At 43.0% G+C, this 25,480-nt stretch overlaps 1 long non-coding RNA gene across 1 annotated transcript in view; it reads right to left on the bottom strand.

Annotated features, from left to right (window-relative positions):
- Positions 1-22,856, bottom strand: part of LOC118888879 — a 48,379-nt gene extending 25,523 nt beyond the window's left edge. The window contains exons 1-4 of the long non-coding RNA XR_005018379.1: positions 22,822-22,856; positions 22,379-22,483; positions 21,937-22,004; positions 7,274-7,360 (exon numbers count right to left, since the gene is read on the bottom strand). This is a non-coding gene — a long non-coding RNA (uncharacterized LOC118888879). The remainder of the gene's footprint in view (positions 1-7,273; positions 7,361-21,936; positions 22,005-22,378; positions 22,484-22,821) is intronic.
- Positions 22,857-25,480: the final 2,624 nt, after the last annotated feature.

Below are 25,480 nucleotides of genomic sequence, written 5' to 3'. Positions count from 1 at the left end.
TGCTGCAGACTGAACCTAGAGTGCAAACTCTGGTGCAAAAACATCAAAATAATGCAAATATATCCTGGCCATTTCACCCCTTGCATGGTGACACAACACAGTAACCCTCCTGTTTCCCGGTAGAAACATGTGACCAAATGCACTGTATCATCTTAGGCAAGGGATAAACAGCCTTCTCTTGGACACTCATTCCTGCAAAGCTACACCCCTATCCTCGCTTTTGCCACACACAAGATACAAAGTCTTGGGCTATCTCTGATTTGTGAAATAAGGCAAACTGTCTATCATCATACTCCATCAGTGACAGGGGATATTGCCAGGATATTTCAAATGGCATTTTCTGTGACCTCATTTGAAGTGCTACTTTCCCCTCTGTCCATTGCATTATAGCAACACCCTGCAGTTGTTTAAATAAGACTCTCAGGATGTACCGCAAAGTCACTGACAGGCATTCTTGCATACTTAAAAGCCATATGGTATTTCCTGGCTTCCTTGAGGCCTCCATTATGCCATTTTCCCCCTTTACATCCAGGAAAATGAGTTCCTTCACACAGTGGAAACGAAAGTATCCTTTTCTAACTCAGATAATTGTAACTCAATACAATTCCATTCTAAGCAATAAGAAAGCTCTTATTGGGATAAATTAGGAGGCTGGGACTAACATATACACACTACTACATATGAAATAGATAATGAACATGGACCTACTGTATAGCACAGGGAACTCTACTCAATATTTTGTAATAACCTATAAGGGAAAAGAATCTGAAAAAGAATATATATAACTGAATCACTGTGCTATAACCTGAAACTTACACGATATTGTAAATAAACTATACTTCAATTTAAAACATTTTTAAGTAAAATACAATAAAATCTGTTGCTTTCATCTAATCATATAAAAAAAAAACTCCTGTGGCAGTCTGAAGTGGCTGGCACCCATGGCTGTGCCCTCCCCCAACCCCAGATGTACTACATGTGCCCTAGAAAAAGCCCTTGAGACTAGGTCCCAGGGGCTCAGAGGATCTTTCCTGCCTGCACTTCCTCTCCTCTCTTCTCAGCCCTCTAGTCCTGTCCAAATAGCAGCGATTTCCATCCAAGGAGCCTTGATACAGCCCTTTTGACAGCAGTGAGATGCGCTGGCCAGGCTCTTGAAATTGCAGAGGCATTGATTTTCTGCCTCTAGAGCCCCCTGGGATATCTGCTCTACAGCCATGGGCCAGAGCAGCCTCACTGCTGAGCCCAACTCAGGCGCCCAGGGCCCCAGGCAGATGGGTGCCGCACAGACTCCATGCTGGGAGGGGAATAAATAATCTTTTATATCTGTTTCAACCTTCACAGATCACAGGTGCTTCCATGGGCATTTCAATCTGATTCTAACAATTAGCCTTATCTGGGTTTAAGGAGGATGGGTGTAATGTCACTGTCATTTTACAGATGAGAAAACAGAGACACAGAAGATGCCCCAGGTCATATGAATAAATGGGGGAGTCAATACAAAGTACTGTTGAGTGATACTACCACTCCTGTGATGTACTTCTACAACTATTACTCCTAACAACAATAGTAGCTTATGAATACTACATTTATGAGTACTGACAGAAAGAATTCGGTGCACAACATTAGAAAAACAATGCTTCTAATTTAATTTTGCAATTTCAGTTCATTATTCTCTGGCAAGTGTCTCCTTTTGAACAGGATCGGCTACATAATTTGTGGGACCCAGTGCAAAATAAAAATGTGGGACCTCCTTTTAAAAAAAAGTATTAAGAATTTCAAGACCATGACAGCAGAGCATTAAGCCAAGCATGGAGCCCTTCTAAGCACAGGGCCCTACGAGGCTGTACAAGTCACAAGCCCATGAAGCTGGCCCTGCTTCAGAGGCCTCAAGACACACAAGTCTTAGTATAAGTGTAGGGACGAGGGAGGAAACATGGTTTTGGTTCTCTTATTCTTCTCATTTCATGAAAACTTTTAATTTTGTTTCCCCTTGTAAATCTCTTATATCATCATGAGTATCATTAGAATCAGAGATTCGCCACAATTCCTAGATGAGAAATCTAGATTGTTTTCTTTTTCATTGATTCTTGACATAACGCACTTCCTGTGGAGTTTTTATTCATCTTGCTGAGCCTCTCGAATACTGTGTAAAACAAAAACTAGGAAAGCAGTTCAATCTCCATTCCTCCCACTTTTAGGCCCTTCAATCAAGAAAGGATACATTGAATATGTTAAAACGAAGCTAAAGGCTGCCTCTGTTAGCACACTTGTGAAGAACAAACAGTGCCATTGAATGCACAGCCTCACACAAGACTGTGCTAAGTGGTTCTCACTACAGAGATGCTAGACATTTTCAGTCTGGGGTGATCCAGTCTGTGCCCAGCCATAGCCCCACCCATCACGATTCTTCCCTAACTCTCCCACTTCCAAGCCAGGAAACAAATAAAAGAAAGCTAAGAAAACCACCTAACAACAACTAAGATGAAATGTATAATGTAATGTTATTTAAGTGCACTATGATAAATTTTTAAATAAGAGCCACATTCTGTATTTTTGTAAATACAGTCATAAACAGAAAAGGTGTTTTCACTAGGCTGATGTCTTGGAGTTTGGCTTTCTGTCCTCCATGATCCTTTTTCCTTGACAAATGACTTACCGTATTTAAACAATTCTAAGATGCATATTTTCTTCACATTTTCATATCTCTGAAATCAGAATGTGCCTTATAATCAGTGGCATTTTACAATCCCTGTCGGCCAGGAGGCAGTTGAAAGGGAGATGTCACTGCCTTATATACTCACGGTATCATGATATATGATAAAAAATATATGTCTATATATGCCCCAAAAAGCTCTTTCGGTAAGTATAAAATTAAAATTCTATGGACATGAAGCATTACATCATAATTTATTTGGAAGTGTTTTTCTTCTTTCTTAGTGTTAACATAAAAACATAATTACTTTAAAAAGTATCTCAAATATGATGAAACACTTCATATCTTCAATAGAATGCAACATCTGCCACTGACAATTTTGAAGAGTTTGAAAAGCTTCACATGTACCCACTGAGAAGCCATCCAAAGTTCATACTGGGAAAATTTCTAGGTACTAATGAAAGACTACTTTTTAAATATCCTTAGTGGAATATTGGTTTGTTTGTTTGTTTTTTAACTTTTTCCTGCTTAACAACAGGAAATTCCCCAACTCAGAAACCCAAACACTACTAAAAGGAACTGGCCACATCAGAATACCAATGTTAGTGGACAAATCCATGTTCTCTGTGGTCATGCTTTTAGAGGAAGTTAGAGAATTCCAATATAAGCTCTAGAGCAGCAATATCATATATAACATATAATGCAAGCCATATATGTAATTTTAATTTTCCTGTTGCAATATTTTAAAAAGTTTAAAAAGTAGGTGAAATTAATTTTAATAATATATGTTGTTTAACTCAACATATCCAAAATATTATCATTTCTACATGTAATCAATATAAAAATATTAATGAAATATTTCATTTGTTTGCCCTGTCTTTGAAATCTGCCGTGTGTTGTATTTGACACTTAGAATAATATATCGCAGTTTGCACTAACCACAGTTCAGATGCTCGATAGCCACATGTGGCTAGTGGCTCCAATATCAGACAATGGAGGACTAGTCAATACATACACTTATCAGCAAAACAAAATAATCCCTTCCAGACCATTTTGCTCAAGCGTGATCCGTCATAGAAGCATCTGACAGAAGTTCAAGAGTGGCAGCTACTTCCACTGCACTCTCGTGACTGTGAACTACAATAAACTGGTTATCCTAACAATGACAATACGTTGCTCTGGAGCAATCCTGCTGAAGACAGCCTAGAACAGTGGTCTCCAAACTAGGCTACTGGTACATGAATTCTTTTCAGAAAGTATGCGAGCAGGGATAGTTTGTAGGAAATCCACGCTCAGATTCTCAAGATCCACGTGTCTTCTTGCCTAAAACTGATCTGCCCAAGAACAACTTCATTTCCTACTTGCTTAAAATTAAGCATTATTTTGCAGCTATTCTCAATACTAATCACTTACATGTGTCATTAACTGGAAAGAAAAGCACCTCCTAACTAGTAGCAATATATACTGTTGATGCTGATTCTTTTAAATATAATTGGAATGTTTTTTGTACTACAAAATGTTTACACAGCTAAAACTTCCACATAGAAATTGTATGTGATTTCTTTCAGATAAGGTACATCATTCAATTAAACTAGTTGAAACCTGTTTTCTCAGATTGTATCTTGAAATATCTTTCCAAATTAAAGTCAATCCTCATTTCATTTTATAAATAATTACATATTTTCTACCTCCTACTATCAAAAATTAAAATATGGTAGTTGCCAGACCAATTATTTTTCAGCTATGTATACTCTTCTCTTTCATAAAATGTGGTTGAAAAGTTTGATTCTGTGGCCTAATAAAATTAATGTTTTTAAAATTTTTTATACATTATTCTTAGTTATTTCCAGAAACCCAACACCAGGATATATGTTTACCAAAGGAAACTATGCATGCCATCCGATTCCTTGTTTTACACATGTTAGCTACATATTACACTGTTTAATTTTAAATTACATATAAGAAATAAAGTTATTATTCATTTTGAAGTGGATAAAAATCTCATTATCATTTTCATCTTCTATTTACTTTGTTAGTAACTATTTAACAAGAGGTGTCCCCAAATTGATTTCTCCATGGTTTAAATAATGCTCCTCAAAATGCATGTTAATTCATGGTGGGAATGTAAATTGATACAGCCACTATGGAGAACAGTATGGAGGTTCCTTAAAAAAATAAAAATAGAACTACCATATGACTCAGCAATCCCACTACCGGGCATATACCCTGAGAAAACCATAATTCAAAAAGAGTCATGTACCACAATGTTCATTGCAGCTCTATATACAATAGCCAGGACATGGAAGCAACCTAAGTGTCCATCGACAGATGAGTGGATAAAGAAGAGGTGGCACATATATACAATGGAATATTACTCATCCATAGAAAGAAACGAAATTGAGTTATTTGTAGTGAGGTGGATGGACCTAGAGTCTGTCATACAGAGTGAAGTAAGTCAGAAAGAGAAAAACAAATACCGTATGCTAACACATATATATGGAATCTAAAAAAAAAATGGTTCTGAAGAACCTAGGGGCAGGACAGGAATAAAGACGCAGACGTAGAGAATGGACTTGAGGACACGGGGAGGGGGAAGGGTAAGCTGTGACAAAGTGAGAGAGTGGCATGGACATATATAGACTACCAAATGTAAAATAGATAGCTAGTGGGAAGCAGCCGCATAGCACAGGGAGATCAGCTAGGTGGTGACCACCTAGAGGGGTGGGATAGGGAGGGTGGGAGGGAGACGCAAGAGGGAGGAGATATGGGGATATATGTATACATATAACTGATTCACTTTGTTATACAGCAGAAACTAACACACCATTGTAAAGCAGTTATACTCCAATAAAGATGTTAAAAAAAAGTGACAAATAGGAATATAATTTATATATACTGCGCTCTGTCTCATTAGAAGTAAGTAATAGTCATCCTCTGAGTCATGAACTAATTTGGGGGAAAATAAACAATCGAACTCACTTAACGAAAGCATTTCCAACCAAATTCTAGTTTTCATTTTTAATAATCACTTATCAAAATGTGTAAAATTTATACTGTTCTGATAAACTGTGTACTACTAATAATTTAATGATAAAACATTTACTACTTAGAGGCTTAGAGTTATAGGAAAATGTATTTCAATCCGTATATACTTTTTTGCAGAGATGTATGGTAGGGTGACCAATAAAAAGCCTTTAAACATAAAAATATATTACATTAGGATTAATTATGTGAGGGACATTGCATGGAATGGTGCTTTCAAGGAGATAAAAAATCATGTAAAATTTCTGACTGTTCATGGTTTTTTCTTATATGTTTGCTCTTAATTAACAATGATGAGTGTCAAGTTTCCATGGTATTTTTAGCTCATTGGATGGATGTAAAAATGTGGTTAAATCATTTATTTAAAAGTATAAGTATTTATAATATGCTGCAAATGATAACTGTACAAATACTTAAACTTATGATAAGAAATTTCAGAAGCTAACTTCAAGATGTTTGACAGGGTAGTTTTTCAAAATTCTTTTAGGTAGCCTATAATTAGAAAGTCTGAAGACCACTGCTATAGAACATAGTCTCGATGAAGCCCAGAGGAAAACTGAGTGGGGGAAAGAACTTTAGAAAGAATGACTTCTTTTTATTTTATTACTATTTTTAATTTCTGAATACAGCAGTCCCCCCCTTATTCCCAGGGATGTGTCCCAAGACCCCCAGTGGATGCCTGAAACCGTGGATAGTACCAAACCCTATATAGACTATGTTTTTTCCTATACATACATACCTATGGCAAAGTTTAATTTATAAATTAGGCACAATAAGAGATTAATGACCATAACTAATAAAAGTAAAATAGAATAATTACTACAGTATACTGTAATAAAAGTTATGTGAACGTGGTCTCTCAAAATATTTTATTGTACAAATTTAATGCCTTTTCCATCTTAACTAAGCATTTATCACTCACTAGGGCTGTAATTTTTACATTTTGAGATGTGATAGCAAATCTGGCACAAATTTCCTTTTCCTTCTTCACAATTTCACGGATAGAAGATTCGTTCTTACTGTAGATCTTAGCAACCTCAGCATACGACGTTGTTCTTTCCCTATAAAGTCAAGAACTTTCATCTTTTCACTTACAGGAAGCACTTTGCGGCCTCTCTTTGGCATATCCGAATTGCCAGCATCACTACTTTTGCGCTTTAGGGCCATTATTAAGTAAAATAAGGGTTACTTGAACACAAGCACTGTGATAGCTTGACGGTCTATCTGATAACCAAGTGACTAACGGGTGGAATATGCAGGACTAAGAGATGATCCGCGTCCTGGATGGGACGGAGCAGGATGGCGCAAGATTTCATCATGCTACTGAGAATGGCATGCAATTTAAAACTTATGAATTGTTTATTTCTGGGAATTTCCATTTAATATTTTCGGACCACGGTTGAGTGCGGGTAACTGAAACCACGGAAATCGAAACGGTGGATAAGGGTAGGAACTACTGTATAGCAGAAACCACTATAACTTGATGTATACCAGCTTATTCGCCAGGACAGTTACACAACCTTGCAATGGGTGAAAATTCAGGGACGCTTCTCAGCAATCCACAAATACTGTACTTACTCAAAATGGTCACTAGGTGGCAACCGTGCAGTGGACAAGAAGCCCTCTTCCGCGCTTCCGCTGGCCCTCTCAATCTTCTATCTCCTCCTGCAAAAAGGAAAAGGATACGAATAACGTATAATAGTGACAACCACAACAAACAACAATAGCAGGAAATATTTGTCTTAGGTCTTTCCATTTGCCAAGGACAGTAATAAGCCCTTCTCATCTCTGAAAATTTCAGAAATAGCCTTGTCTGGGAAGGTAATTTATTTTTCATTAATATCATTTCCAAATAATGTTAACTAATTCACCTCTCTAATATAACCATTCACTTTAACCACAAAACTCAAACCCCGTCCAGCTAAGAACTTCAGCTCTAGCAAAACCAAAGAGCAGCAGCAGCAGCATCTGTGACATTCCAGGCAAAAGGCTAAGCCCTTCATTTCACTGAATCTGCAAACACCTCTAAGAGCTAGGTGTTAATACTAGCCCCATGATATAGGTGAGAAAGCAGGAAAACGGCCCCAAATCATTGAGCCAGTAAATGCTGGATCTGGGATGCAAACGCAGGTTTGGTTTTGTTCGTTTCCAAGTTCAATAGCCATGCCCTTAAATATCACACTCTGTGATGCCTTGGTGGTGTGTGTGTATAGCCATCTATGGATCTTTCTATATTTGCCTATGCGTGTTTATATTTCTGTGCTTCTTTGTGATTCTGTGTCTGTGATTCTGTGCATGTAGAAGTGTGTGGATGCATCTGTGTGTGCACACAAAAACATATGTGATCTTTTAGAGATCTTTCTGGTAATTTCCACATCTGCTTTATATAGTATAGTCAACAGAGGGAGCTCAAGAATTTTCATTTTCTCTTGAAGAGACTAAGAAAAAGATGCATTAAAAGTCACCGCCTCCTTTGAAAAAGTATTTATGTGTCCTTTTACATGTGGTTGAGTCTCTGTTTTCATATGTATAAATCTGCATGTGTCTCTGTCTGTGCATGTGTACGTCTGAGTTTCTGTTTGTAGCATGATTAAGTCCATGTATGCATCTATATGCTTATGCTGGCAGATATATATGTGTCTGTGCATTCATATATTTGACGTACATTTAGACTGGAATGCTGCGTGGGTAAAAGAGTACATTTGTAGATCATCATCGTGTGCGTGTGTGTGTTCTAGTGAGTGCACACACCAATGTATGTATATGTTGATCTGTGAGGGTGCATGTCTGTGCATTTGTGTGCCTGTGGATCTGTCTGTATTTTCTTAGTGTGTTTGGGTCTGCGTCGTCTGTAGATATATGTGTATATCTCTCGCTTTTATAGGCTGAAGATGTTGTGTGCTTGTGTATTTCTGGGTGGGTGTGCCTGGCATCTGAGTGTACATTTGCAAGTGAATTTATGTGCCTGTTTACGCAAGGGCATTTACAGAGCTCTGTGTGCATGTGCCTGTAAGGGGGTTTTGGAGTGTGTCAGCATCTGAGTGGGTGAAATCTTGTCTTCTTTGTATATATCTCTGCCTGAGACCATGTGTATAGACAGCATCTATGCCTGTGTGGACATGTTTAGTCCTCATGTTTACTGTTTGCAAATTCATCTGTATGAGCTTCTGCATGTCTATGTATCTGTGTGTACGTAATATATGTATACATGTGTGTGAGTGTGAGTCTATGTGTCTACACCTGTACATTCTTGCCTGTAAGGCTCTTTATCTGTGTCTATTTCTATATTCACCCGTGCACGTCTTGGTGTTCATGCATCTGTTCATCCACCTCTGGCTGCTCGTGTATGTCTGTGTGACCATCTTCATGTCTATGGGTGCATGTGTGTGTGGGTCTGCATAAATCTGTCTGCATGAGAATGAATTTCTTTGGATGACTCTCCAGGTGAATGCATCCATGTGTTCATGTGCAGGTATTTATGTTGCTGTGTGTATTTGAGGACTCTCTGTGCACGGGAATTTTGCCTGTCTATGTGTACTCATATGTCTCTGTCCCTGTTTGTTTGTGCATGTCTCTGTGGTACATATGCTCATTTATGTTTGCATGCATACGTGACTATACACACAAGTGTCTGTGCAAGTGTGTGTCGGTGAAGGTGTGCTGCTCTCTGCCTTTCTATGTCTGTGTGCACAGGCCAATAGACATGCATGCTTGTGTACCTGTGTGTCTCTGGGTTTCTTCAGGTGTGTTTGTGGGTCTCTGTGTCTATGTGTACAGTCATGTGGAATGTGTGCGTATGTATAAATCTGTATATATGTATCTGCACACATCTGCACAAGGTTCTGTGTCTGTATCTTTGTGAGTCTATATGGGTGTGAGTCCCTGTGCATCTCTGTCTCTGTGCACATGCTTGTGTCTCTGTGAATACACCTGAGATTCTGCACGTGCGTGTGACTCTGCATGCTCCTCTTGTGCATCTGAGTAAGCCTGTGTGTGAGTGCAGATGTGTTTGCCTGTGTGTACTTTGTGTGGCTCTCTAGGCCTGTGTGTCTATATGTGTAGGTATACGCTTCTACGTATAAATCAATCTCCCTCTCTCTCCCCGTTTTTCTCTCCCCCTGTATCTATATATAATACATATCTCTCTATATATAGAAGCATGTCTCTCTAAATGTATATAGCACCATCTGTGTGCATATATGCATGTAGAGATTTCTTTATGGATCACCTCTGTTGTGTCCGTGTGTGCACGTATATGTGTCCATGTACAAGTGCATTTATGTGTGCACACCTGCATGCTTGTGTTTCCATATACACACCAACACGTGTGAATACTCCCATGTGCATCTCCATGTGCATTTCTATTCATGCACATGTGTGCACGTTTATACGTTTTCATGGTGAGCATGGGCACTTAGATTGCATGTATAGGCAGGAACATGTGTGTGCAGGTGTGTTTTAATAACAACTATGCCTCTGTGTGTAGATTCATGTGACTCCATGAGCATGAAAATGGTAGTAAGTACATGTTTAAAACCCATGTATCTACCTATGAATAAATCTCCATATTTCAGTGTTTGTGTAAATGTCTCCATGTCTCTATCAGTAAAAACGCATACACCTGTGTCTTCATATGGATGACTCCGTGCGCCTGTCTGTGTGTCTGTGTGGGTTCATGTGGGCTTGTCTACATTTCTGCATAAATGTCTGGGGGTGTCTGAGAATGGGTGTGCACCTCATGAGCCTCTAGAAGCATCTATGTGTTTTTGTATGTGTGTATGTGTGTGCATCTGTGTTTTTGCATCTTTGAGGTTATGAATCAGTAAGCACGTCCTCTGGATGCCTAGGTCAGCATACATATGTCTCTGTGTGCTTCTCTGGGCCTGTGTGAGTGTGGAGTGTGTCTTTATGACTATACATTGCTCTGTGCCTGCATACAGAACTGTGGGCATTTGTGTGCATCTGTGTGTATGCATATGTGTACCTGTGTATACATGAGATGATCCCTGTTGGGACTCTGGGTTATATGTTCATATTTGTGCAAACATATGTCTTTGGCTGTGGCTGAAAGAATGTATGCTCTGTGGGATTATGACACACCTGAAGGTCTGTGTCAGTGTGAACATCTGTGGCACTGTGTGTGTGTGTGTGTGTGTGTGTGCTCTGGTGTGTGTGTGCTTATCTATGATGAATGTGTGTGTGTAGATTGGCCACTTTCTTCCAGAAAGACTTCTCTGCTCATTTCTACACCTGCTTTTCTACAGTTCAGCCAGCAGAAGGGGCTCAAGATTTTCTTCCTGCTCTTGAAGTAGCCAAGAAAATAAGCATTAAAAGATGGCCTCCCTTGAAAAATGTTGATTATTGAAGATGGCAACTATGGTCCAATAACACAGGCTTTTATCATCTGAAGGCCACAATTGGTGGCTGCTCAGATCTTCCAATCCCGCTGCCATCAGGGGCATTTCTGTTGGAGACCCTGGTGTGCACCTATCCTCCTTCTCCTTTCTGGCCCTAGGCAGGGCCCACCTGTTGCCGCCTGACCAGCCAGAGCCCACGGCACACACAGCCTTCATCCCACCTTCTGCTTCCCCAGGCCTGCATAGGACAAAGGGCTCAAAGGTACTCCTACCTTCTTCCCCATTCTACTTCTTTTCTTTGGCTAGAAATTCAGATTAAGATACCTGGTGTTGTTTAACCCCTACAAGAGCCTCAGAGGCAGGAACCAGTGTCATCCACAGTTGACAAATGAAGACTGAGGGTCAGAGAATCAAAGCGAATCGTGAGCATCATATGGCCAATAAGTGTCAGAGGCAGAATTCAAAACCAGGCCTGACTGACACCAAACCTTTCTTCCTTCTACTCCACCACCGGGCCTGGGAGCACGTACACCTGCTCCAAAGACTGTGTCCTGAGCCTTGATTCTCTCCTGAAATTATCTCCTTTAATCCTTGGAGTGGCTGACAAGGAAGTATTTCATCCATGCTTACAAATGGGTATACAGACTCAGAGAAGTGAAGTCACTTGCCAAAGTTCCGTGTGAGCGTGTGGGTCCTCTGTTTGTGTCCTGTGGAGCAACAACTTGTCGTTGAGGCTTAAATGTGATAGAGTGTCCGCCTCACAAAGGGAATCTGAATGTTCTCGAGGAAGCGTACATATTGTCCTGCTTTTCTTGATGTTGTGAGGGTTTCTGAGTATTGTGTAGCAGGTCTGGCTATTATTAGGGGTGTCTGTGAAGTCTGGGGCCAGGCTGGGTGCTGTGGGATGAATATGTGTGCTGTGGACTGTGTCTCTCTGTGTACGGCTCTTATATGAGAAACCAGTCTGAGCATCCCAGGGCTAGTTTCTGGGTTAGGTGGCATGCCTCTGTGTAGTGGGTGCGAGGCTAGATGTCGTGGGGTGAGTCTGTCTGAAGGAAGGTGGGCCTAAGTGCTGGGGCACAAGTACATGTGAAGTGTGTGGAGCGTTAGTCAATTCATCGCTCTCAAATCCCTTTGTCCTGTGAGCGAGTTTCTCATGGTGTCACTCTGTGACTGGTGTGATTCATGTGTGCACCGTGAGGTTGTTCTCTACATTAAAGGAGTCATAGCTCCGGGGTGTGAGGCAAAGCTGTGGGTGGTGGGTTATCTCTGTGAACTATGGGCCCTGTAAGGCCTGAGCATCCGGTTTGGAGTGACTGTGCTTTGTGGGAGTGACCTGCAGTGTTGTGACTTTTATGACTATGATTTTTTGGATGTGCCATTAGGTAAATCTATGGACTGAGGGAACATGTCCTCATTGTAGGGCATGTCTAGGTGTTGTGGTCTATACATTGCAGTCTGTACATCGTGGGATGTATCTTGGAGTCGCAGGGTGAGACTATGTGTCATGGGTTGATTCTGGAGATTCTATAGTAAGGTGTTGTGTCACAGGGCCAGTCTTTGCATTGTAGGGTATGTCTGTGCTTCATGGGGAATCTATGTGGGTTTTTTAAAGGCAGGGCGTCCCCTCAGGTGGGGTTGTGTCTTTACATAGTATGGCATTTCTGGAAGTTGTGGTCCATGCTGCGCACTGTATGACATAGGCTGATTCTGGATGGGGTGCTGGGTATGTTCTGCTGTTTTAAAGAGAATGTGTATTATTAGGGGTGAGTCTGGGTGTGAGGGAGCTTATGCTTGTGCTGTGGGATTACCCTGTGTGCTGTAGGCATATCTGCTTTATGATGTAATCTTGCATGGTGGGGTATGCCAGTGCATGATTGAACATGTCTTGAGTTCAGGATCTTTCTGCTGGGTGAGGATTTGTTTTGCGGGGTGAGTTTGTGTGGTAACGCGTGTCTATGCGTCACAGGTGTCTCTCAGTGGTGTGGGGCGTCTCTGTATTATGAGGCTTGTCTGTAGTATTGTTGGTCATGTGTTGATTTGTGGGATGAGGTGAGGTTGTGATGAGATTCTGTGTGTGTAGGTGAGTCTGAGTGTTGTGGAGCATGTCAGTGCAGTGTGGGGAGAACCTGACACGGAGTGACTTTGTAAGTTGTGATTTTGTTCTAGGTGCTTCCCGGTGAATTTGCTTTGTGGAGAAAGTCTGAGCCTGCTGTGGCCATTCTGGGGCTGTGGGAAGTGTCGGTGCATTTTCAAGGTGTTTGTACATTGTAGGGTTCTTTTCACTGGAGGCTTTGCCAAGGTGTTGCAGGGGCGAGTAAGCGCACTATAGATTGTGTCTAGGTCGTGGGTCAAGGGTGCCCTGTGAGGCAGGGCTGGGTTGTAAAGCACGTCTGTCAAGGAGAGTAACTGTGCAATGTGGAGCATGTCTTCATCCTGTGGGGCAAGTCTGTGTGTCCTAGGGCAATTTTAGGGGTTGGGGACACATGTTTTCTTTGTGGGGTATTTGCCTTGCAGAGTGATTGTGTGTGTGTTGGGGTGAATCTGTGCCTCAGAACACAGCTTTGTGTTTGCAGGAGAAACCTTTGTGTCATAGGGTGCACCTGTCCATAGTAAGTTAGCTGTATCTAGGGACTGTGGAGCTAGTTTGTGCGTTGGAAGACGTCTGAGTGTTGTGTGGCAAGACTGGGAATTTGTGGTTGAATATTTTAGGTCTATTCCTACCATAGTGGGGTGAGTTTATGATGTAGAGTGAGGCTGTGCAATATAGGGGGAGTTTGGCTTTGTGGAGCTTGCCTGTGGGTTATAGGGCACGTCTTGGTGGGAGGGGGTAAGTCTGGACATTGTGGGGCAAGTCTTTCCGCTATAAGTTCATTGTAGGTATTGTGAGGCATTTGGGGAGTATTGTGGTGCAAGACATTTTGAGGCAAATCTAAGCATTAGAGTGATGTTGGATGCCTCACGGAGCAAAACTTGGCTTTCCTGGAGAATTTTTGCATTGTGAGAGAAACCTGTGTATTGTGATACTATTCTATGGGCTATGGTGGGAGTCTTACGTCATGGCGCAGGTGTGACATCATAAGCTGGTCTAGGTAAATGATGGGTGAGTGTTTCTTGGTGTTGTGGTGCACGTTCCGTGTGTTTGGGGGCATATCTGGCAGTTGTGGTGCATGATGGGTTAATTATTTGCTTTGTAGACGAGTCTCTGCGTTGTGGGCTGACACCGTGTGTAGGCAGGAAAGTCCGTGCATTATAGGATGAATTTGGAATTTGTGTAAAATTGCGTATATATTGTCGGGCAAGTCAGTTTTCTGTCACATGCTTTAGAGCTCCTGGACAAGAGTATGCTGGCGCAGAAGGAGGCGAATCTATGCATCCGGACATGACCGGATGTCGTGAAGGAGTCCAATCGTTATGAAGCGTGTGCTGTAAGAAATATTTGTAAGCTGTTCTGCAATACTGTGTGTTTCCGGGGAGTCTACATCTTTGCTGCCCACTTCGGAATGAGTGTGTATTTTGTGCAATTTGAGGTGCTGTGAGGTGAGTCTGGACAATGGAGGGAGAGCTCCATCGTGTGATTGGGTTCTGCGCACTGCTTGGGAGTGCCTAAGTTGTGCTTGTTGTCTTATACTCTACCGTGTGTCTGGGCACTGTGGGACAGATGTGAGTCGTGAATTGATTCTAAGTGAGAGTAAATCTATGTGTCATGCTGTGTTTGATGCAGGGTGGGTTTGTATATTTGGGGCTGAGTGTGAGTGTTTGGTGCAAGTCTGGGAATTGTGTGGTAAGTGTGTGGTGGGATGAATCTGTTCTCTGGGATAGACCTGTGAGTTGTTGGTTGTGGTTGTGCCTTAGGATGCAATTCTGTACATTGTGGGGTGACTCAAAAACTTGTGAGCTGAATTTGAGTGCTGTTGTTCCTTTCTATCCATTGCAGGGCAACTGTGGGCTTGGTGAGGGTGTTTCTAGGGGGCATGTTTCCATATTTTAATGTGATTTGGCAGCTATTTTCAGAGTCTGTGTGTTGCACTCTGAGTTTGAGACTCCAAGGGTTAAATCTGTGTTTTGGTGTAAGTCTGGCATTTGTGGAGTTAGTGTGGTGTGGGGCAAAAGTGTGTGCTGAGCTCATCTGTACCTTGAACAGTGAGCCGATGTGCTGGGATGTAATTCTGTGTGCTGTGAGAGGAATCTGTATCCGGGATGGGTCTCTACATCTACATTGTAGAGTGTTTCTACGTGTTGTAATGCATGTGTGTACACTGCTTGGGCAGATCTTTGCACCATGGGTTAAGCGTGTTAACTGTGGGATGGTTCTACAGATTGTAGGATGGATGGTGTCTTGTCATGCTATTCCACACCTTGCTGGGAGAGGAGGTTGAAAGTTGTCATTGACCACAAGTGTTAGGGATCCGTCATTGCACTGAGGGCCATGTGTGTGTATGTTTTGTATCAACTGTGAGAACTGTGTGACACATCTGTGTGTCTTGAGTTGACCTTATAGAATGCCTGGGGTGGTTTTGTGTTCTTTGGTGCAGGTCTATGAGTGGTGGGCAGAGTCTTGGCATTGTCTTTACAGAACGTCTGGATGACTGTGTGGCGAGGGGGAGAGACGCATGCTGGGGCATGTTTCTCCATTGTAGGAAGAGTCTTGTGGCATGAGATGTGTCTCCGCATTGTGACTTCACACTGCATTGTGGGGCATCTCAGTGCTTTCTGTTATGATTCTGTGCTTTCTGAGAAGAGTCCAGAGTTTGCATTTGTGTCTGCACGTTGGGTTCTTGCAATTCTGTACGCTGTGCGCTGAGCTTGCAGTTGTGGGGTGAGCCTGTGTAATGGGTTGTGGACGGGCATTGCAGGGTGTGTCTTTGTGCTGCAGGACGGGTCTAGGTACTTCATTGCTCCTGTTTTCCCTGTAAGCCAGGTGTCTGCCCAGCAAGGTGACGGGGTATTGGGAGGCACGTCTCTGTTGTAGGGCATGCGTGTGCGCTGTTGTGCAGCTATGTGCTTTTAAGGCAGGTCTGTGTGCTGTGCATTTCTGTCTGTGCATCAGTGATATGGGGTTTCTGAGTATTGCGGAGCGAATTTGGGCATCATGGGGTGATTCTGGATGTTGTGGCTCATGCCTGTGTACTGCAGGATACGCCTTTGTGTTTGGGGACAAGTCTAGGGATTGTGGTGTTAGATCAGACGGAGGGGGATGAGCGTGTGCTTGGTGCGATAAGTCTGTGCACTGCAGGGGATTAAGTCCGTTATGAGGCATGCTTGCGTTGCATACAAGGTGTTCTGCCACCCATCTGGATTGTGGAGCGGCTCTATGCATTGCACAGTGTGCTTGGGCAAGCCCGTGAGGTGGCGGCATATCTGCACATTATAGGGCCTCTTCTGTGCTGGGGAAATGCTTTGTAGCGAGCCTGGTGTTGTGGGTCTAGTGTTTTCATTGTGGAGTGATTGCATCTACTGTGGAGCAAATCAGCTCTGTACTGTGAGTGCGGGCATCGTGATTCCAACCCGTGAACGGTAGGAGGGTCTGTGGGTTGCCTGGCACACCCCATGTTATGAGGCAGGTCTAGGCATTGAGGGGGTTACCTGTGCTCTGTTGGGGTTAACGCTTGGCGTTGTGAGGCATGACCATGCTGTGTGACGAGTGTGTGCACGGCGCGGTAGACAGGGCTGTGTGGAGCGTATCTTGGCATTGCGTTAGCACTCTGTGCATCATGGGGCGAGCCTGTGGGTTGGGGGCTGTGTCCGTACCTTGAGAGGCATGTTGTGAGGCATGGCTGTGGGTTGTGGGGCGGCCTGTGAGCAGTGAGTTGCCTCCAGATGTTCTGATGTGGGTGTGGGTAACGCAGGCAGACATTTGCGTTATGAGCCGTGTCTGCAGATTGTGGCATGAGTCTGTGGTTACAGGTTGTGTTTGAGTGCTCTGGGTCCTGCGTATCTATCCAGGGACTCTGTGGACACAGCTGAAGGTGTTTGGGGCCCTTGCTTTGTGATGTAATTCTGTTCCCTTGGGGGGCTGGGGCTTGTGAGGATGCCGTGCATTGTGGAGTACACCCAGGAACTGCGAGGCTAGACCGTGCGCAGTGGGGCAAGATGGTGTGCCGCGGTGCCATTCTCTACTTTGTGGCAGGAGTGTGCACTGTGAAGCCGAGTCTGTGCACTGCAAGGAATGCCAAGGTAGTACGTGTCAGGTCTGTGTGTTGGAGAAGGCACGTGTTGTGGATCGTTTCTAGGGATTTTAAAGTGAGTTCTTGGTGTGGTGAGGCCAATGTGCTCTGTGGTGACTGTGTGTATTGTAGACCATGTGTATATATATACGATAAGGTGCATTTAGCTGAATGGGATGAGTGTTTGCATGGATGAGTTTGTGTATCATGGGTGTGTTTGTGTATTGCAACGTGTGTTGTGTAATGCGTCTATATGTTATGCCGAGACTATGTGGTAGATGCTTCCACACCTGGGTGTTGCGGGCTAAGTGCAATCAATACGGGAAGTGTAAGGAAAGGGTGGTGGGAGTGAGCTGTGATGTGATTCTGTGCTGCATGGGGGTGTACTTTACGTGTTGTGGGTTACTTGAATTATTTGAGATTGAGATGTACCATCATGATCTAGTTCCATGTGTAGAAACAGCAACGATAACAACAACAAGATCAGCTAACACTGATAACACTAATTCTCTGCCAGGCGCTCTTCTAAACACGTTACAAGCATTCACTCATTTATTCCTCTTGACAGCCCTCATAAGTAGGAACCATTATTATTCCCAATTTATACCTGAGAAAAATAAGGCACAGAGAGGTTAAGAAACCTTTCCAAGGTCACACAGTAAATGATACATGTGGGCTTGGAACCCCAGCAGTCTGAATCCTCAGTGTCAGCTTTTAACCACAATCTACACTGCCCCTTTGTTTGGGGGTGTGCATGTCTCCGGGCCCTGTGCAGTATGTCTAGGTGTTGTGGTATATCTTGGGATCTTGGTATCTTGCAGAGCACCTACAGATAGTAAAACTTATCCAAGTATTGTGAGGCTTATCCCTGAATTGCAGGATGGGTCTTGTGGAGAGGGCGTTGTTTTATATCCGGTTGGGAAGCGGAGGTGCTAATGCTTACACTGTGCGGCAAGGCTTCCATTGTGGGCCGACTGTGTATGCTGTGTGCTGAGCCCCTGCTTTAAAGGAAAGATATGTGGTGATGTAACTTTGTGAGCTGTCGTAAAATTTTGTGTGTTTGAGGGAGTGTCGATTTGGAAAGGTGTGTTTACTTGTGAGTCTAGTCTCTGCACGATGGCGTGTCCCTACGCCTTGTGGAGTGAGTCTGCGTATTGTTGCCCAAGACTGTGCTATGTAGGGGAAGTCTGTAGATCGTGATGCAGTTCTGTGAATGGTGAGGGAACCACGTGTGCTGTGGGAAATATGTTTATGTTGCAGGGGTCTCCAGGTATTCTGAGACCACTTGCTGCATTGAGGGGGAGGGTCTGTGCATTTTAGGATGCCTCTGTGTAGGCTGTGTGCGTATTGGTGTGGAATATCTCCGCGCGTTTGGGGGCCTGGCTGTGCTCAGCTCATGGGAAGTGTCTTCGTGTTGCAGGGCATTTGGGGCAGGACGCTGTGCGTTACAGAGTGAGGGTGTGTGTTACGCAATGCTGAGCACTTCCGTAGTATGCACTCAAGGTGTCTTGGGAGATGTGATATGGATTATGGAGTGTTCTCTGTGTTCGTAAGGCGAGCTGGGTGAGTCTGTGTGTTGCAGGATGCGTGACGATGGTACAAGGCTTGGACATTGCGGAGCATGACTTTAGGAGTATGTTTGTGAGATACAGCCACAAGTTATGGGACAAAAATCTGCGTGCAGTAGGTGTGTTTGTGTGATGTCGGGCACATTGCTGAGTTGGCGGGTGTGTGTGCTGTGGGTCTGGATGCTGTGGGGTGAGTCTGTATTATGCAGCAAGCCCGTGCATTGTAGAGCACGCTTCTGAACTGTGATGCAGCTGTGTGAGTGGTGAGCGGCATCTGGCTTAGGGTCCTGTCTGTGCTTTGTAGGGCTCATGGCTATTGTGGTGGGGTGTCTGTGTGCTGTAGAGTGTTTCTAGATGTTCTGGGGCTAGTCTAGGTATCATGTGGTGAATCTGTGTGTTTTCAGATGATTCTAGGTATTTGGGGTCAGCCCTTTTCACACTAGCAACAATGGTGGGGGTGATAGTACCACAAATTAAATTAACAATTGTAATAGTTCCTGTGTGCCAGGCACTGTACTAAGCGCTTAGCCTATCCTAATTCACTGAATACTCACAACAACCCTTTTCAGTAGGTACTACTGTTACCTTTGTTTTACAGATGAGCAAACTAAGGAACAGAGAAATATACTTACCCAAGGTGACACAATTAGAAAGGGGTGGAGCTTGGATTCGAACCCAGGTAGCCTGGGTCCAGAGGCCTTGCTCTTAACCATTACACAAGCTGTGTCTGTTGTAGGCCAGGGTTGTAGCTCAACAGGATGGTAAAGCACGTCTGTAAACTATGATGGAAATCTCGGCGTTGCATGGGTAATAGTGTGTGTTGCGTGTCTACACGTTGGGGAATGCTCATGTGCTTTATAGGTTTTCCATCTTAGAGTAAGTCTGTGTTGTGATGCAATTCTGTGCATTGTGGAAGAAATCTATGTGTTCACGGGCATTCCTGTGAATTCTAAGCTTTGTGGGTGTGATTATGTGCTGGGGCAAATCTATGCCCTGAAGGGCTTGACTGTGTATTTGGGCTGAGTCTCAGGGTTCAGTGGTGTTTGTGTGTGTCATGGAGCAAGTCCGTGTATTGATGGGAGAATCTGTGCATTTGGGTGGAGTTCTGTGTATGCTTGGGCAGATCTTGGTGTGAAAGCAGTCTGCATGTGCTGTAGGGAGACTCTCTGTGCTATGGGGGGTTTAGCCTGTGTTTTGCGGGGTGAGTCTGCGTGATCTGGGTCGTGACTGGGTACTGCAGGCCAAGTGTGTGTCCTTTGGGGCTGGTCTGTGTCCTGTGCTGCTTGTCTGCGTGTCGTGGAGCAAGTCTGTCTGTCGGGGTAGAGCCCGTGTCTCTCTCTGTGTGGGTTGTCAAGCTATGTCGTGAACTGTGTTCTGGGGCAGGAGGGAGGCTGTGTCATGGGGGGCGAGGTCGTGTGCCCTATGGAGGGTCTGCGTGCTCTAGGGAGTGTCTTTGTGCCACGGGATAAGTCCCCTCCCTTGGCGGGAGTCTGTGTGCTGTGAAATGTGTCTGTGTGCTCCGGTGAGGGTCAGTGTGATGTGAGCAGTGTGTGCCCTGGGGAGAATCTCAGCTGTGGGTTTAGTCGGCGGGGCGCTGGGGAAATCTGTGAGCTGTGGGGACAATCTTTGTTCCTTGGGGCGTCTCTGTGCCATGGGCAGAGTCCCTGTTCTGTGGTGAGAGTTTGTGTGTTTGGGGAGTATTGGTGGGTGGTAGGGCGTGTCTGTGGCCTGTGCAGTGAGTCTTTGCGCCTTGAAAATATGCGTGCTTTTGGAAGCATCTGTGTTCTGTGGGGGGAGTCTGTGTGCTCTAGAGAGACTATGTACCCGAGAAAGGCTCTGTGTGACTAGAGACGATTGTCTGTGTGTCATGGGTAGAGTCTTTATGGTAGGGCCAGTCTGCATCACGTGGGGCAGGTCTGAATCCCTCAGGTGAGACTTTTTGCCTTAGGGAGGATATGTGTGTCTGTGGATGAGTCTGGGTGATACAGGGAACTTCTGTGTGCTATGGGGCAAGTTTTTGGCCGCGGTACTTATCCATTTGCAATGGGAAGAGTTTGTTTGTGTTATTTGGCCATGGGACATTAGAGGGTGAGTTTGTACATTGCAGCACAAGTCTGTTTCAGGGCAAGTCTCCTTTAATATCTACAAATAATAATAGCCAACATTTATACAGTGGTTATCATCACCAGACACTGTTCTAAAGGTGCTATTAATATTCCCATTTTACATCTGAGGAAACTGAGGCACAGAGAGATTAAGTAACTGTGCTGTGCTCATGCAGCTAGCAAGTGGTGGAGCTTTGAAACCAGGCAGTCTGTTACGTGTGCCCACACTGTTATGGATCCCCTTGGGGCCCTGAGTGGCCTCAAAGATTGGGAAGACTTCGTGATCACAGGTGGACATATTGAGAGCAGGTAATTTGGGAGGAAGAAAAAGGGAGTGGCTCAAAGCCTTCCGAGGATTAAAAAAAAAAATGCAATGCTCTATAGACAAGAATGGTGGCATTTTAGCCCAGAAAAACTGACATCATGACTGCAGAATAACTCCTTCAGAGACTGGAGCCCTCAAGACCCCTCCCTTGCCTCTGCAGCCGCATTCTGCCACTGCGGAGGAGCGAATGCGCATGCCCGGGCGAGCTGCCATTGCCATGGAAACCAACCTCCAGTTACAAACAAATCACAGCCTAATGTGGCAAGTCAAGAAATGACTGGGGCTGTGGCAGTGAGCCAAAGGAGCCCCTCGCTGTAAGGGCAGGCAACGCATCCTCCCACCCACGCCCCTTTTTTTTCTTCCAGAATCAGTAAAGGCTAGAGGCCAGAGTCAGAAGTCAATAGAAAAAGAAGGCTGTGTTGGGAGTGGGGGTGGGGAGGGTCAACAGGGGGTAGCAGGTGATTTTAACAGTCAAATATTTCTGTGAGCAACATTTAACCCATCTCCCACTAAAAGACTTCGTGGTTTATGCTTGAGCCTTCCACCTGCAGTGAAAAGAGGTGAATCCCTGGGGTATGTCCCTATCTAGAAGAGATGGTGGATGGTAGCAGTGGTGGCATGGATTGGGGGACCCATCCCACCTCCTTTAAATCCCTAGATCAGACTACGGCCAGCAACAGGCTGGCAAACATTATTTTTGCTCCTTATGCATTTCTTACATTTTACACTTATACCATTCTAGAAAATTCCAGGAACTGAGTCCAGACAGCTTTAATTCTCCGAGTACCTAGGGAGTAGAAAAAGAGGTTGAAGGAGGAACTTTCAATAGTGTTAGGAATAACACTAACCCCGGGAGTATTATTTGAACACACAATTAGGCTGTCAGCTGTTTGCAAGAGGAATAGCACATCTGGAACAGTGGTTTTACACGTCAGGATTCCTCAATTTTCATTTGTAGAAAGCATCTGATAAAAATTAAATTTTTTAATGTTTAAAATTTTTAAATCCTGTTTGAAAACCACTGCCCTAAACTGCTTGTGTCTAGAATTCATGAAAGGCATCAGCAAGAACATGATGCTATAGAATGCTGCCAGAAGCTGCAAGAAGGTAGGCGCACTACTGTGGGATGTAACCTTCTCGGGTAGAGAGAAAATGGCTGACCTGTGGGAAGCTACACCCTATCTAGTGGGAGGACAGTTCTTGCCATTTCAAATCAGTGGAAGGAGGTTGGATTATTCAATAAATGATGCTGAAACAATTGGTGACCTATTTGGAAAAAACACAAAATTAGATCCCACTTCATACCATATGCCAAAATGAATTTTAGATGAATTAGAGTTAATTGTAAAAAACGAAGCAATGAAATGACTAGGAAAAAAATGCACGTGAATATACTCCTCAAAAGAAAGAAAGAAATCACAAAATCAAAAATTTATAGTTGTGGATATCTAAAAATGTAAAGCTGCAATTTGTTTAAGAAAACCCACCATAAATGATAAAAAATGAATAGGCAAAAAAACAACTGAAAAGTAATGCTTTACCACATATGATAAATTAGGCGATATGTATGGGGTGATGGGGAGAAACCTTAAACTGGTTCATACCATTTGATCCAGGAATTCCACGTCTACGAATTTACCCTAGGAGAAAAGAACCAGAAAAGCACACAGAGATTTATATGGAAAGATATTCCTTAAATTATAACAGCAAAAATTACACATAGAAGCATTCAATAATTGGACATTTAGTGGGACACCTATATGATTGAAAACTAAGCATCTATAAAACATCACATTCTTGTGGACTATTTTAAAATATGGGGAATTGCTCCCAATATTTTGTTCAGTGATTAAAGCAGGTTGAAAACGATATGTACATATGATCTTCATTTTGTATATAAGTATATATTTTTATGCATAGTTTGCATGTATTCAGAGAAGAGGGACTGACTAATTATATTAATAGTAATTATCTCTGGGTTATAGGATTATGGGTAATTTTTATAGTCATCTTTAGATTTTCCCCAATTTCCTACAATAAATGTGTGAATTTTTATAATAAAGGGGAAAGGTGGCATTTTAACAAGATATTTTAATAAGTGCTATAAAAGTGGTGAGAGTACAGAAAAGAAAGTCTAGGAAAAGAGACAATAAAAAAGAGTACATGTGCCAATGTATATCAACGGAGGATCAAACCAAACAAACTCAGTATGTACTATGTAAAGATTACAGTATTATTTGTATGTTAATAGGTACAGAATTTCTTATACAAGATGGACTCCTGGAAAATTTTCTTCACTACACCAGAAGATGGTCACATGTCCCTGGATGCGTCAGTCATTCTCTTTGCCGCAGTGCTCTGTTCAACGCCCCCCGCCCTCCTATGCCTGCATCACGCTCCCCCCCTTTCCTCCTGCAAAACATGCCACCAGCAGACATTTTCAGCTTGGAAAAATGGCCCATTTTGTCAACTTTCTTTAAAGCTATTTCATTCTTATTTTTCCTCCCTGATTGCTATTTTGGCATCTAACTCAAAAAATCTACTTATCTATCTTTTTTCTCCTTTTCTTCCTGTTGAAGTCAAAGCAATCTGAATTTCAAAGAAATTAAAAAAAAAACGCACTTCAGCTTTTTTTTTCTTGCAGAAACATATCTACAAAAGCAATTTCCAGGTAAAAGGACACAAAAAAGCTTAAACATTTTCAGGCACAATTCAGAAACAAATATAAAAGCTTTGTGGATAGGAATCTGCTATCTTTCCACATCCCTTTCCAAGGAAGGAAGCACTGATAATATTCTGTCTTTACTGTAAAAATTGATGTCCACAAATACAAATGAATTATTTTCAAAATGAAGGCACAGTCACGTAGTTATTATTTCTCTTTCATGATTTTTCATCCTAAAACCAAATTTAAATCTTTCCCATTAATTGCTCTCACGTGAAGCAATTAATCTGAACATTACAGGCTGCCCTCCTCATTTTCTCTCCTGTACAGACATCCAGTCACATGATTTTCTTAATTAAGAAAAAAATGAGGCATGGTATTCTTTTCCCCATTGCAAAACAACATTTTTCTCATGCTCTCTCCATACTGTGAAAGGAAATCAGATCTGAGAACATCGTGAATCGTCACCATTTCATCACATCTAATGCAAACATCGTAAAGCTGAGATACCATTCCAAACACAATTTCTCTCATTTCAGTAACATCTTCATCAGGTCCCCTTTGGGGAACTATCTTAACCAGAATCACAAGAGGGAAGTTTCTATATTTCCTTCTAGGAACTCATTCACCGTTTAAGAAACGAGCTTTAAACTAGAAAAGTGACCGTGGAAGATTTAGAATTGAATTAAGCCATTTTCTCAATGCCGCTGATTACAATCACAAATTCCTGCACAGTTCTGTATTATTCTGTTCCATCAAAACACGTCGCTTGCTTTAAAAAGCATATTTCGGATATCTATGTTACAAAAGATTTCTCAGCTACTTACCCGCTGCCGGCGCTCGGCCTCTCCACCAGCTCTGAGGCTGTCGCACTGAAGGGGCGGGGGCCAGAGCCGCAGCAGCCACTTGAAAATGAGCTGTGCTCTGAAGAAGGGATTAGCTTTAGGGAAAGAAAAAATGCCTTGGGATTATGCTCAAAATTCCTCCCAAAATATAAAATCATATTAAACATTACATGCTAAAAAGTACATGCTCAACAAAGGACAGAATTTAACAGCAAAACCTCTGATCTAAAACACACTTAAAATGCCTTGATTTCCAGTGGAACCCCTACAAAGCCCGTCTTTTGGCTCTCCCGTCTCCTAGCAACAGCCTCATTAATATTTTTCTCTGCAGTGGTCCTACTAGGCATCAGAGAACATTCACAAGGTCTAGTCTCTGGTAGGGAGCATTACCATTTTGTTGTTCAAGATGCGTTTTCCCCAGGTAAGTAATAAAGGCGAGTCAGGCATTCAGTAACAAGTTCTCCCAGGGAAGATTTCAGATTCAAAGGACATTCCATTCACACGACAGAGATTGTTCTTGTCCTTCCCTTGGTGCAACGCTGTCACTAGACCCCTGACCTAAAGATGGGCCTCAGCAAAAGATGCCTAACCCCTTCTGCAATCGCCAAATTACAAACAGCACCACAACTAGAAATCCAGGCCCTAAACCAGTATTGTTCTCCACTGTGCTCAGAGAAAAAAATTAATGCACAGAATTCATTTGTATCTTTAGCCCTGTCATCATGATCCCCACCCATCAGCGTGCTTACTGGA

This window comes from Balaenoptera musculus, chromosome X (assembly GCF_009873245.2).
Source record: "Balaenoptera musculus isolate JJ_BM4_2016_0621 chromosome X, mBalMus1.pri.v3, whole genome shotgun sequence".
NCBI lineage: Eukaryota > Metazoa > Chordata > Mammalia > Artiodactyla > Balaenopteridae > Balaenoptera > Balaenoptera musculus.
Note: the sequence above shows the minus strand (reverse complement) of the source record. Positions and strands in the feature narration are given on the sequence as shown.